General features: G+C 38.9%; 1 long non-coding RNA gene across 1 annotated transcript; it reads left to right on the top strand.

Annotated features, from left to right (window-relative positions):
• The first annotated feature begins 2,516 nt into the window (after window positions 1–2,516).
• LOC122915129 lies at window positions 2,517–10,999 on the top strand. Its single transcript, XR_006386012.1, has 3 exons — window positions 2,517–2,798; window positions 8,895–8,983; window positions 10,287–10,999. It is a non-coding gene; the product is annotated as an uncharacterized LOC122915129 (long non-coding RNA).
• Window positions 11,000–14,402: the final 3,403 nt, after the last annotated feature.

Here is a 14,402-nt window from a genome sequence, read left to right as displayed (position 1 = left end):
TAGTGTGGGCAGCACTTTATCCAAGTGCTTCTAATGAGCAGTTAGAAGTGAGAAGCATGGGAAAATCACAGCACCAAGTGTCACAGAGTTCATTACCTTCTTGTTACTTTATATACCTTAAAGCTGCCTTTAAAAACCCTCTGGCATGAAATTCTTCTAATATCTTGCCATGACACTTGAAAAGAGCATGTAACTTTAAGATTAAGAAAGACGTGCTGCAAGAACAGGCGAGCTCTGATCGGAAAACCAAAGGATCTAGATTCTGGGGAAACTTCACTTCCCATTGATTAACCTTGAAGAAAGTGGACAGCCTCTCTGGTCTTCAAATTTGTTCCCTAGTCTCTTGTCACCTTTAAGGTTCTTGCAGCCATCAGTGGTTTGTCTGAGACCCCTCGAAGTCCCACAGTTTTTAATCATCTGAGAGAATTTTATTTTATTTAATGTTCCTAAAGGGATTTTTAAAACAAAGTAACCAATGCTATCATTTCCTTGAAACTTGATGAATTTTCCTGTAAGCCAAAATTTTTCATACCTCTGGAAAAGGAAAATTCTATTCTTACTTTCATATAAACTCCCCCTTCAGTATTCAGGGAAGTTGTTTCCCGCTGAAGCCCCTAAAAGCCCTTAATCTTCCTACTCATTGGGGCACAGCTGACCCAACCCAGGAGCTATTCTCTCTGGTCCTGCCATATACACGGGAGCCTCAAATCCGTGCTCTATGCTCTTGGGATAAATTTCAACTCCCGTGTCATTCTTGGTCACCATGAATTTCCTTCATATCTTCAGCTAACTACGGCATAGAACATCTCTTTTTTTTTTTTTCCCACGAGACTGTCAATATTTTTAATTCCCCTCTCAAAATATGACCTTCCCAAGATTTTCTACATGTATAGTCATCCCTGAGTGCTTCACAGGTCATAGTCAAAAGGTCAAGTAGTTTATTTGTCAATTTTCTTCATTGATGTTTACATAGTCCATATGAAAATAGCAGTAAGTCACACTTTATTACCTATATTACACTTCTCAAATTTGCTTGCTAAAGAAGAACAGGAATAGGCACTTCTCATGAGGAATGCACATGAGATGAAATGTACTTGGCAGTAAGCAACTGAGAAAATAGCCAATGATGTCATCTATGCATTGCATCTGGTCACAAATACTAGTGACATAATTTATAATAACCTTTTACTTATTGAAAATTGCCCGGACTCCTGCTGTGGCTGTTCCTTTAGAAAAGCTGGTTGGTATGTAGTGTTTAATTAAATATTTTAAAGCCATCCTTTTGTAGGCCTGTTCCACTTTAGCTAAAGTTATGACAGCTTGTCTCAGTTGGTTTAAAAAAAGAAGGCATAGTTTATTGCCTGTTTCTCTCACGCATGCGCGCGCATGCGCATGAGGTTACAGAATATTAGTGTTGTTAAGTCAAATAGCCTATTTTAGAGGTGTGTGAAGGGTAAGTTTGAACGTGCTGTTAATTTAACGTGTTGTCAGTGTAAATAGTCTAGACATGAAAAGGAATAATTTGATGAAAACATCCATGTTTTGTATTATAATTATTTTAGTAATGATGAAGTATTATTATTGGATAGAACAATGTTTACTCCTTCGCAGCTGCTTTTTTTTTTTTTTTTGTATTATGGAAACTTCACAATTTGAAAGAAGTCATCGCATAACTATAGTCATCTTATCTATATTACCTAAGAGAATTGCTTTTTCCTCTATCTAATTTATACAAAGAACATCTCCTTGCTCGGTATTATAAACCATTTTATTATTTTCTTATACTTGTTTATTAATCATTTTGCATGTCATCCTTTGTCATCAGGGAAGGAAAAAATACGCTCAATTTTTTCTTTCTTTTTTTCCCCCCCTCTTATGCGCTATTTTAAGATTGAAGACCTACATAACAAGGGGGCTGAAATCTTGCTTGAAATAGAGACAAATTATTCTCAACAATTGAAATTGTAAATTTACATTTCATTTTTTTGCGCAAAAATTCTTTTAATTCAATCTTGGAAACACACACACATTTTACAGATATGACCTATAAATTTTTCCTTTGACTTTCGTGAGTGTTTGGCAATAGTTCCTAGATTTTGCCAACAATTTTGAAAAGACTGCTTTAATGATCTAATTATTACAATTTGGTAATTAGCTAGAGTAGCATTTCAAAGTGTTATTGATATGACTTGTTTGAGCTAACAAGTATTTTAGAAAATAGACTAGAGTCACAGAGATCCTGGTTTTGTTCTTGTCCTCACGTTTACACTTAAACTTTGTACCCTTGAGACATGCTGCTTTTGCGGTTCTGGCCCAATCCAGAATTCTCAAACGTCCCTGACAGCTAAACTAGAATAATCTTTGGGGAAATCTCCCCTCAAGTTCCTATGTTTTCAGTCATTAACAAAAAAGAAAGAAAAATGTTAAAGGTAGCGAGAACCGTCCAGTGTTTACAGCTGGTTTCAGCAATTTCAACTTGCGCAAGACCCGTGTTTGTGAAAGCAACTCAAGAATCTTTGAACAGGATGTAATCAACCTCCGATCTGCTGAGAAACACTGCAAAAATGACTTCCCCTGCCAAAAATAATAATGTCGTTTACAGGCAGCTCTTCCATGTCTGAGGAAGAACTAGCCCCACGTGTGAGTTTATGCCGGCTTCAGAGGAGCTAGCAAGGAAAAGGGCAAATCCTACCAATCCCAGGCGAAAATACCCCGTATCAGAACCTGAGGGAAGCTGTGGCCCATTCCAAAGGTGCTGGCAACATCCAGGAAGATTCATATCCACAAAAATCCAAACGGTAAGTGACCCCAGACAAAGGGATTATAATTGGCGGCCATTCTGTGCTGTCCCCTTCCCTCTGTAACCAAGCTGCCCTGTTTTGTGAAGGCAGAGCTGTCAAATATCTCTTAGTCACCAGCTCCAACCCAAATCTTTCTATCTTTCTTTCTTTCTTTTTTTTTCTTTCTTTCCTCCCCCCCCCCCAACAAAATGTCATCTGGCAGCTTCCCTTAAAGGACATCAAGAGCTCTAGGGAGGGAATATTCCTGAATGATCCTTTAGATAAGTTTCATCCCCCAAAGCGCTGCACCTACCTCTCTGTCAAGTCTGGGCTGTTCAGTCCGCATGGGCTGGATGTGAAAAAAGACCCGGGATGATGGCTTCTCCGAATTTACCAGAAAGGACGGACCTGGGATGCTTGTCCTTTAAGTGTCTCTAAACATGGTTTGCATAGCTGGATCTCTGCTTATCTGTGCCTTTCGGCTTTCGCTTCCATACATGGATCTGTTCCCAACAGTAACTGCAAGCTGTGGAAAAGCAGCTATCTGGCAGCTCCCCGCTTCATCCAACACATGGACGATAAAAATACACATCTAGAGATCCTTCCAGCCAGGCCCATTTCCCTCCCCGCCGTCCTGCCACGATGCCTTTTTGGAAAGATGCTTTCAGATTGGCATTTCTACTCCTCAGACGTTTGGAACAGAACTGCTTTCCCCCTAATTCCCACATAGAGCTTTTAGGATGTGGGTTTGCTTAGCTTTATGAAAACAGAGGCACGATTACAGTTCCTGACCGGGGTCTTCATGCTTACAGACTTTAGCGATAAGATACGTACAGGACCTGCACAAGGTTTAGTGAATGAATGAACACATCAATGCGCGGCTGAACAAATGGACAGTGTGTGTGAACGAATGCACACATATTTAATGCATTTATTTAGTTAAGAATAGTTGTTAACACTCTGAAATCTTTGTCTTAAAGGATTGGGTAGGAGCAGAAGGTCAAAGTAATCAAAATCGCTAAGACAGGAGAGGCCAGCCTCTTCCTTAAACAGCTTCTCATTTAGAATATAGCAGCAATAAGCTACCATCTAGCTTATAGCGTGAGATTTAGAAAACTCCTTTTAATGTTAAAGAATGTAAACTTGAATGGAATACTAATTGCTACATTTGTTAACTGTGACTGATACTTTAAATGTGACCTAAATTTTAAGGGTAGGAGTCAGAGAAGGAGAAATTCGGCTCTGGCTAATAAAGGTATTGGTGAGAGGTACTCCTTCAGGGGGTGGTGGAAACTCCACTTAGCCTTCTAGTTCCTGGAAATTGGGCTTTTCCGTCTTAAAATTTCACTCTCTCTCTCTTTTCCTGTCCCATGTCTGTTGTTACTCGTGTGTGTGTGTGTGTGTGTACATATATATAAAAGAGAGAGAGAATTTCCAAGTAACATTTTTCCATTCACCATTTTTTTTTGAGTCCTGTTAAAACTCTTACAGAGTCTCTTGTTTGAAGAAGAAGAAGAAGAAGAAGAAATTGGAGGTATACAAGGTTAATTCATTTTTGCATACTGAAATGGAACGAATTTGCTTAAAACATTCCAGAGGAAAAGGGGGAAGGATGGATGAAACACGATTGGCAAAATGATAATCGTCGCAGGTGGTTGAATGCTCAATAGGGGACTCAATATATTATCTTCTCTACTTTGTGTATGTTTTAAAATTAGAGACCCCAGGAAACAAACTGAGGGTTTCAGAGGGGAGGGGCAGGGGGAGGAGGTAACAGGGTGATGGGTATTAAGGAGGGCACGTGGTGTGATGAGCACTGGATGTTATACACAATCACTGAACACTACATCAAAAATGAATGATGTACATTACATACAGTGGCTAACTGAACATAATTAAAAAAGAGATTATTTAAAAATAAAATCTTAAAAAAGTAAAGAGAAGAGAGAAGAGTGCAAGATAGATATATTAATGGTGAGTTTGAGGAATTCTAGATTTGCATAATCTTTGTGCAAAGCACTAAAGCCAGAACAAGAAGGGGCAAGTTGTTTGTTTTTCTTTCATTCAGAATATTCTGACATTCAAACCTCCCCTTCTTCCCCTTCAATCAGACATACCTATGTGTGTGTATATACATACATGTATTCCATATAATAATACATCTTGTGTTGTATATATCTATACAATGTATTATATGTATGCATAATAATATATTATCTATATAATATGTATTCTATATAACAATAAGGTATAACTAAGGAAAATTAAGATATGGTATTTTAAAAGTTGACCAAATGTAGTTCAGTGATGGATATGATGGATGGTGACTATACCCACAAGCCGTTCAGGACCCTTTCTTCCCTTCCTTTTTTCTGCTTTAGAAATCGGAATGGGGGGGGGTGGTTAGCACCTGGGTGGCTCAGGCAGTGAAGTGTCTGCCTGTGGCTCAGGTCATGATTCCAGGGTCCTGGGATTGAGCCCTGCATTGGGATTTTGGTTCAGCTGGGAACCTTCTTCTCCTTCTCCCTCTGTGTGCTCGGTTGCTCTCATTCGCTCTCTCTCTCTGTCTCTCTTTCAAATAAATAAATAAATAAAATCTTAAAAAGAAATGAAAGAAATCCTAAAGGGAAACTCTCCCCCCCGCCCCCCGGCACTGTCCCTTGCAGCTAGGGACAACCATGTAACAGGTTTCTGGCCACATAGGTGTACACAAGAATCACCTGAGTGACTTCAGGAAAGTGTTTATTTATTAAAAAGGGACAGATTCAGCTTTTGCCCCACCTTGGCCCTATATCTCTTCCACCTGTTTCCTTCCCAGACAATAGACTTGACTTCTGAAATCGCAGCAGCTTCTCAGTGGGCAGGAGGGGACAAGGAGGAGGACAAAGGCCTGTGAGATGAAGAAGCTGGAGCAGACAGACAGATAGAATTTCAGTTCTTGACAGTGTCACTGAGTCGCTGTAACAATGAACTACCCACCCCTGGACTTCTTGTTCTTCGAGAAAAAGAAAACCAGAATTAATACAAAAAGTGGATTTCATCCATTTTGAGAGATCAGGCTTTAGTGGAGAGTTCTTGGGTTTTGTTAGTTTGTTTGTTTTTGTTTGTTTTTCGGTTCCAAGTATTTTGGTGGATGATGGTAACATTCAAAATCAAATTCTGATTTTTCCCCTCTGCCCTCAACACTGTTCAATCCTTCCCCAAACCATTTAGGATAAAATATAAACTTCTTAGCTCAGTTCTCAGATATGTTTCAAAATTTATTTGCAGTGCAGATCTTCATGTCATCTCTGGTCACCACCCACTAAGGTCCTCTCATTTCCCCAGCCTCAAGGGACTGCCAGGTGTGTACAGCCTGGCCAGGTAGAAAGCCATGGTTTTCCTCAGACTTCTTTTGCTATTTTCCTGTGGCTTTTCTTTCTGCACAGAGCACTCTTCATTTTCTTCTGTATTTAGCTAATTCTCCTTGAATTTCAAGGCTCAGGTCAGCAGTTTTCTCCTCTGCGGAGAGGACCCTAAACCTTCCCATGTGGTTCAGGTTCCGGAGCACACATCATACAACCCTTCCACTCTACCATTGTGGGGTACCTGCTATTTCATTGGTTTGCTTTTCGACTCTGTTTCAAATTCCATACAGTCAGAGAACAGATTTCCTTTGTACTTGTATTATTAGGACTTTGCATGCAATAGGTATTCAATACAATATTTAAGTGAATAAATGACAAAATAAGTAGATTGGCTAATTATTCTTGATCAGAAAGATAAAGAAAGATGTCATGGATCCATTGCATGACTTTGAATGAGACTCCTTGGTCTCGAAGCAGGGTTAGAATTGAGACAGGCATGGACCAAGTAATGAGTACATATGTCCTGAGTTCCTGTGTGAATAAATGGGTAAATGAGAAAGCAGGAATTCCTGGTGGACAGAGTTTGAATCATTGCCAAGAAGCAAGAAGCAAGAAGCAAGAAGTCAAGCAAGAATCTGCTTGACTCATTGTGAGGAGCCCACATTGGCTGAGGCTTGGAATGGACAAAACCTGAAGGACCTCTAGTGACAGGCTTAGCATGTTGGTTTTGGGTAAGTTAAAGGGAGGAGTTTGGGCACAATCAAAATTGTGATTTTTTTTTTAATGAAACTTAATTTTCCTTCTTGATGAGACTTGATAATAGAATACTACAGCAATCTTGAAAGCAAGTGTTTACTGAGACAAGCAGGTGGGTGGGTTCTTACTCAGCAAGAAAATTCTTAATGTCTTCTTTGTTTCTAAAGGTACATCTTACTTTCTAAGTCAACTATTGAATACATTAAAAGAGGAGAAGGAAGAGGAGGAGAGGTGTGATCTCCCATCAGAATGAAGTGTTGGGACTCCACCTAGTTTAAAAATTAGTCTGCCATGCTGATATGATCACTTGCATTTTAAATTCTGCCCAGAGCATTGAGAAGCAGATCAACACAACAGACTGCATCTAGGTCTCTTAATGTAATTCTAATAACCATATATAAGAGGAATATTTAATTCATTTGGTATTTTCATTCTTAAAATATTTGATTATTTGCATCCTATATCATATGTCATGTCATATATCATATACATAATTTGGTGCTTTGAGTCATCAATAGCAATTTGTCTCTAACCAAGCTGGTGGTATCCAGGGAGATGATCTTAGATAAATTCGTCTCATTTTAATCTCTTCATAGGTCTTGATTTTGCTCTTCTCTGCCATTTGCAAATGATAGGCCCTCTTGCCTCTGTTTCTTTCTAAACTCATGTCCCATAATCTGCAAGAAAAATTAAAAAAAAAATGTGCAAGCAGATTTTTTTTGTCTTCTAATGTATGAGCCCTTGAACAACAGAATAGAAAGCCCAGACTGGTCTCATGTTCCTCTGGGCTTTAAGTTCTCAAGCTCTTCATAGGTGTCCAAGATATTCCTTTGACTTTATATGGAACTTAAGGACCTCCCTCCAGGAGAAAGCACACAAGTTGGGATAGCCGTAGTTACTTGAGAGTTTAATTCTATATCTCATTAAGACAAAACAAAACAAAACAAAGGAAAATAAGATGTAACAGAATTCAATTATTTTTGTCCTTTATTGAAACTGTAGATTCTCCTTTGAAACTGGATTGGAATATTTTTGACTCCAGGCCATCTAATCTATCTATAGTGCCTAATTTTAATGTTGTATTCCCAAATAAATGCCCAAAGTAATGTTTCTAAATAAATAAATTAAAAAAATATTAAGGACATTAATAAACTCAGATTCTTCTGTTATTAGGTGTGGGGTTTTTTTTGTCATCAGATACTATTTAAAAAATCTGTGTTTAAAAACCTTTACTAATTATAATAGTGTATCATTTAAAGTCTATTCTATCTTACTCTATCTTCCCATGTAGATAGCCTAGTTAACCATGATGATGTCCTCGGGCTTATATCTACAGAGCAGGCAGAGACATTAACATACAATGAAGAAGTTTTTTGTTTCATTGTTTGCAAATATTTCATTCAGCTATGGGCAGAGCTTGAAGAGATGAGCTGAAACAACGGTAGAAATTTCAACATATTTTGATTGTAATTGCTGGACACCTGAGTAAAGAGAAAATGGTGGAATGCCATAGCATTCCGTCCCTCTGGAACCCCAGCAAACTGTTTGCAGGAGAGGGTGATTTAAAGGCACCGATGAACCAGGAATCATCCTGTCAGGCTAATAGGAGGCAGACTTAGCAAGGTCAGTGAAGCTGGTATGGACTTGGAAGGACTGAGCTGTGAGACTGTAGGAAGCATTTCTCCAAACACACTCAACCATTGGTCCAAAGAAAAGTCAAGAGACTTTGCAAAAATACATTACTATGCATTTCTGAGGAACTAACCATGTCCAGAGTCTCACACAGCCACTGGAAGCCGTAAAGTCTTGTATACGTCACGTAAGCCAGTCATTAACATAGAAAAAAGCATGGCAAGTGTTTCGAAAAATGTCCAGACATTACAGGGAGATCTATATTTCTCCAAACCTGAGCTTATTTTATTTGCAATACTTTAGTACTACCTACAAGCTACTTCGATGAGATTGCTTTCTAAAGGCAACCAGTTCAGTAAATCTCTCTGCTTTCCTCCAGTCTTTTCATCCTGCATGTGAAATTTCAACCGTGATGGATGGAGAGTCTCTGGTTCAAAATCTCACCAAGTTTCTTATCCACAGATACAGGTAAGTGGAAATGGCAGTTCTCCAACCCCAGCATTACTCATTGTGATTGGTTTTTAACTCATTGCAGAGTCAAATAACACTGGTAAGTGTAATAAGATGTTTCAAAATATTTCTGTGCTTGTTCATCTGCTTGGAGGACATAAAGAGGCAAATCTTAAAGCAATGTGTTCTGATCAAGAAACAGCTGGCAATGGCAGGAGCCTGATAGGGAGCAATCAAGAATGGGAGGTTGATTTTGAATGAGACGTTTGTCCAACTGTGAGACTGAGTGATTGCAGCTGAGAATAAGGGCAAACACAATCGCCAGTGGCTCCAGGTATGAAGTTATTGAAACCAGACAGGTTTCATATCTTTTTCTGTTGCCACGTTCACATTTCATCCATAGATTGCAAGACTGTGGTGGAGGGAAAAAGTGCTTCAGTGTATTCTTATTCTTAATGACAGCTTCTGAGCTGTCATGATTTGAATTTACAAGGACAAAAAAGCTCCTTCAGAAACAAGTAACAATATATTCCAAAGCCAAATTGTGTATGGGACAGGTAAGAGTGACTCATCATTAAATGGTGTTGGATATGCATTGCCTCTGTAGCCTGCCCTCAATTTCTATATTGGTTGTGTTCTGTTTTCTCGACTTGGATAGCTATGGGCAAAGTTATTTCATTCTTCCTGGTTCCTAACAATGTCATTATTTTATTGAGATAGATCAAAGGAGATTAAAGGTGCTGATCAATAAATATGTGCTGTTGACTAATCTGTAATTGCAACACTTTATGTTTGGATGACACTTGAGTTTGGGAAATATGTTAGCATGCCTAATTTCATTAAACTTCACTTCAACACCAATATATTGTCCGAAATGTGTGTCTCTTTAAGCCTCATTACTTCAAGGTCATACTTTCTGTATCGCACAAATACATCGCAGACACATAAAGAAAGACACGTAGCCATGTAAGAAAAATTCCCCAAACTTGGGGCACCTGAGTGGCTCAGTTTCTTAAGCGTCTGCTTCAGCTCAGGTCTTGGTCTCAGTGTCCTGAGATGAGCCCCAAGTTGTCTCTGGCTCTTGGAGTCTGCTTCTGCCCCTCCCTTTTCCCTTCCCCTGCTCTTGCATGCACTCTCTCTCTCTGAAATAAATAAATAAAATTTTAAGAAAAGAAAAAGAAATAGTCCCCAAACTTAGGCTTCATGCTGTGTTTAGTATATCTAACAACATAGTTTTTTAAATAAAAATCTTTCTCCTGCTTGTATTACAAAAATGACCACTTGATGATTAATAAATCTTTCTTTTCTTTCTTTCTGTAAGGCCTAGAGGGAGCCAATAACCACATGGAATACAAACAGGAATGAAAGAAAGTTCTTGACCTCAATGAGATTGAAATTCACTTGCTTCTTCACCCAGTCCTTCTCAACCAGCATTCTCATTAGACAACCTCAGAAAAAGAAAAAAGAAGAAGGAGAAGAAAAAAAAAAAAACCCACTTATTTTAGAACCTTGGGAGTCAAGCTGGAGCCTGGGCAGCCTTTCCACTGTTGGAACTCCTTTGTGGATGCTCAGATGTACAACACTCTTTTTCATCTGGTTGCTTTTATAATGCAAAGGGCAGAGGCAAATTATTTGGAGTACAATCAGTGGGTCCAGGGTATTGAAACACTCCTTCATGACAATGCCAAGTTACTTTATTTGTTCATGAAGCACTTGAAAAATGAGAAAGAACAGCAGGCCTTCAAGAGAGAGCAGAGAACGAGTTGGCTCCCAATGTTTTCATTACCAAAAGAGGGTGTTAAAATGCATAGAAATGTTAAATCTCTCCTAAAAAAAAAAAAAAAAAAAAAATCAAAGAATGACACATTCAGTTAGAGCGCACTCAACCCTGATTTCACAATCACAAGAGATCTTAATAGGGGAATGGTTCGGAAGTATAAAAAGTATTTTAATTTCACCTGCTGAGTGTTAATGCATTTGAAACATTAGAGGGGAAGCTCTTGAAGGGAAATAGATGATCTGTACTGCCACCTACACTCTCTCAAACACAAATGATAATGTATGTGTACGGAAGGAAGTCTGTTCTGGGGAACACTACTTTTACTGAAATGGGTGTGTAGGCTTAAAAATGTCAGGTCTGACCATGAGACAGAAGTGTAACACCACTTGTTGGTATTCGGAGGGCATTTTTCTTTTGAGGCTCCCAAAGCAACTTATGGGTGTAACTCAATCTTTGATGTTATTTGGAATCTTAACCATGTGCTTTCATGCATCCAGCAACCTGGAAAGTGACCAGGTCTCAGGGTACATGAATCTTGTTAAGCCTGGCAAACTAGAAGGTAATGACCCCTAAACCGAGGCTTCCCATGGGCAGGGTCTTCATGGACGGTTGCTCCTTGGCTGTAGGGATGTCATTCAGAGCCCCAACTCCAACATGGCCACAGTAGCGTAATACTCCACCTAGTGACCGATTAAAAGTCCCAGCTCCTTTGAAGGTCCAGTGTCCACACCGAGAAATGGCAGAGTGTTTGTTCCAAAATGAAACTCTGGTGAAAAGGCTGCATCGGACTTTCTAACATCATCACAATATTTTAATTAAAAAAAATGTTCTATTTAGAGCATTTATATTTCACATCAATATAGTTATTTTGGGATTGAGATGCCATACTAGAGAACCATTGGGTCCTTATGATATTAGGATTTATTCAAGAAAGAGCACATTGTTGCCATGGGGATCAGTAAATAGTCTTGATCTGAGACACTAGCTCCCATTGCCAAGACATGGGTGGGAGAAGGTGGTTCCCACAGACTCTGTTTTCTCTAGGCTAAAAATATAGCATGATTTCTATTAAAGGGCAATTAAAAAAAATTCTCGGTGATGTAGCCTAAAAGAAGCATACCCTATCATTTTCAGAACAATTAAGCAGTGAGCTCACTATCTAATACTTCAAGATTGTATTTGTACGTGATATTAATTATGTTCATTCTCTGTCACATCAGAGGTGGTGTTGCACCAGCAGCTTTTCTTAGTTCTGTTCACAGGGTCTTAAAAAAGAAACAGTTTATGGAGATACATGTATTAGAGACATAAATTACTTCCTTTTAAGAGTTACAATATAAACTTAGCACTTCGAAGTTAACTCTTTAAAGTCATCGTTTGGCTTTATGTGATATTGCTCTAAATGGTTGTGGAGAATTTTCTATTTCTTCCAGTTTTTAGGGCCTTTGGTCAAGAAAGCCAAAACATTAGAATTTTTCCCCTGAAGTTTATTATTACATAGTAGGTCCAGATATCTATAAGGAACCCTTGCATTCATAAGGTGTTGTAGAGTTTCCAAAGTGATTTTACCACCGATCATTTTGCCCAATGTACTTCACAATCCTGTGAGATAGGCAAGGTTTATAATTAGGTAATTGTCTCCTTTTGTATGATGAGATGGCAGCATAAAAAGTTCAAAATGTGGGGCGCAAGTTTATCATTGCACAACTTAATCTATCTTTTTACATTACTTTGCTGGATCTCAAGATAGCACAGCCAGGTTTACAAAATTATTATTATTCCTCATGCTGTCTTCCTCCAAGGTATGTTTCTTATATAGAATATTGTGCTGTTTCCAGTTTCAAATTAGTATAATTCATCAAGGGATCAACACTCACTGGAGAACTAAAGTATATGCATTTTGAATGACTGCTTCTCAGAAGTTCTAAAGCATGCTTTTCTCTTCTTAAAAATTACTCCTTTTCATGCTGTCTCATTCCTCCTTGAACATTATTTTCAAAAGGACTCAATTTGATAAGAATTTCGCTTTTTTCAACTGCTCCCTGGGAGAGTTTTCTGTTGGTTCTTACTACCCAGGTCCCATCTCCATCCAGCTTCCTTGTCATCTTACCCTTCTTTCCTATGCACCACCCCCATGACTTTCTACAATTTTAATTTTCTCTTTAAATTATAGAGTTGGCTTCTTATGTTTGTCCCCAGAGAATCCTGCTTGCTATACAAGAATGAAAAGAAAGCATTAACATTAATGCTGTTACCTTGTTTGAGCAATACTGTAAAATAACCAGATATTTTTGTCATCAAGAGTTATTTACTACAGCAATATTTTATTTCCTCAGCTCACAGCATTTCTTTACCGAGGTATGGCACATTTTGCTTGTATCTCACATTGCTTTTCATAGGTTGTGCTTACTCCATTTTGGAGAAGGGAGCCCGTATGACCTAGATCTGTTCTCGAAAGCTCCCCACAGTCTTTATACTTGTAGCAGTGGTTCCCAAACTACATTGAAATCATCTGGGTTGGAGACCCACTCATTTGGATATTATACCACTTATGAGGCTCATGTAGGAGGAAGAGAAACTGAAGTAGTGCCCAATTTCTCTAGGTCAAGGTAATTTCTCTAGGTCAAGGACAAAAGTCATTCAGCTGCTTCTCTAGTCTCAGAATCTGTTTGCTCTGCTAACTGAAGTATCCTGATCAGATCAATAATGTCCCTTATCTGCAGTGGGGCAGGTAAGAAATCTACTCCAAAGGGGCAGGTGAGTTGCTTTTTCCTCCTACATGCTGCTTGCTGATGGGACTCTTGGCATAATAGACACTACTTGGCAAAAAGGTAGGTGCATCAAAGTAAAAATCATGTTCTCAGTGGTTTCACTTATTTCTGACCAAGGTTTAGATTTTCCCCATCAAAGATCATCATGAAGTCACTGGGAAAAGGTGCCTTCCTATCTTTTGAAATCTTGAGTGAAGATTAGAGAGAGCAGGGCAAGACCATTGACCATCGGGGTCCCTCTTAGTTCATGTCTCCCTCTTCTGTGGGTCTATAGTAAATACAGTTCCCTGGAAGCTCCATTCAGATCAAGACCAGAAAATAGGCACAAGCATATTCAAATCCATTCTTATCAATTATATGTAACTTCCTTTTCTTGATTAGTATGCTAAGGATGAGAGGATGAGAACTAATCGTGGAAAAATAATTGGGTTGAAAGCTTATTTTCTCTAAGTCCACTCCTCATCCTCTGTTCTCCATGTCAGTCATCATGACAACCATTTGCACAATCTCTCAGCTTTGCAACCAAGCTTCCAATTGATCTCTGTGCCTCCTGTCTGGAGTTCCTCCTGTGTCCACCTCACGTCGCATCCAATATGATCCTTCCTAAGCTTGTCTCTGTTTTTAATCACTCTGCTGATTTAAATCTTATGGTGGCTTCGCAGAGCTTTGTGGATCCTCTCAAGTTTCCTAGCTTCTGTATGAGGCCTGGCACCCCCGCCCACTTCTTTTGACTCATCTTCCATTCTAGTCCCACCAGTATCCTCTACTCTGGTCCGGCAAATTCTTTGCCTATGTTCTCAAGAATTTCCCAGGTGTCATTCTTTTTATTTAAAACCTTCTCATTTTTTTTTCTCTCTACCCACTTCAAGACAAAGTAGTTAAAAAG

Source organism: Neovison vison, chromosome 8 (genome assembly GCF_020171115.1).
Source record: "Neovison vison isolate M4711 chromosome 8, ASM_NN_V1, whole genome shotgun sequence".
Taxonomy (NCBI): domain Eukaryota; kingdom Metazoa; phylum Chordata; class Mammalia; order Carnivora; family Mustelidae; genus Neogale; species Neogale vison.
The sequence above is the reverse complement of the archived record's forward strand: the minus strand, read 5'-3'. Positions and strand labels throughout refer to the sequence as shown.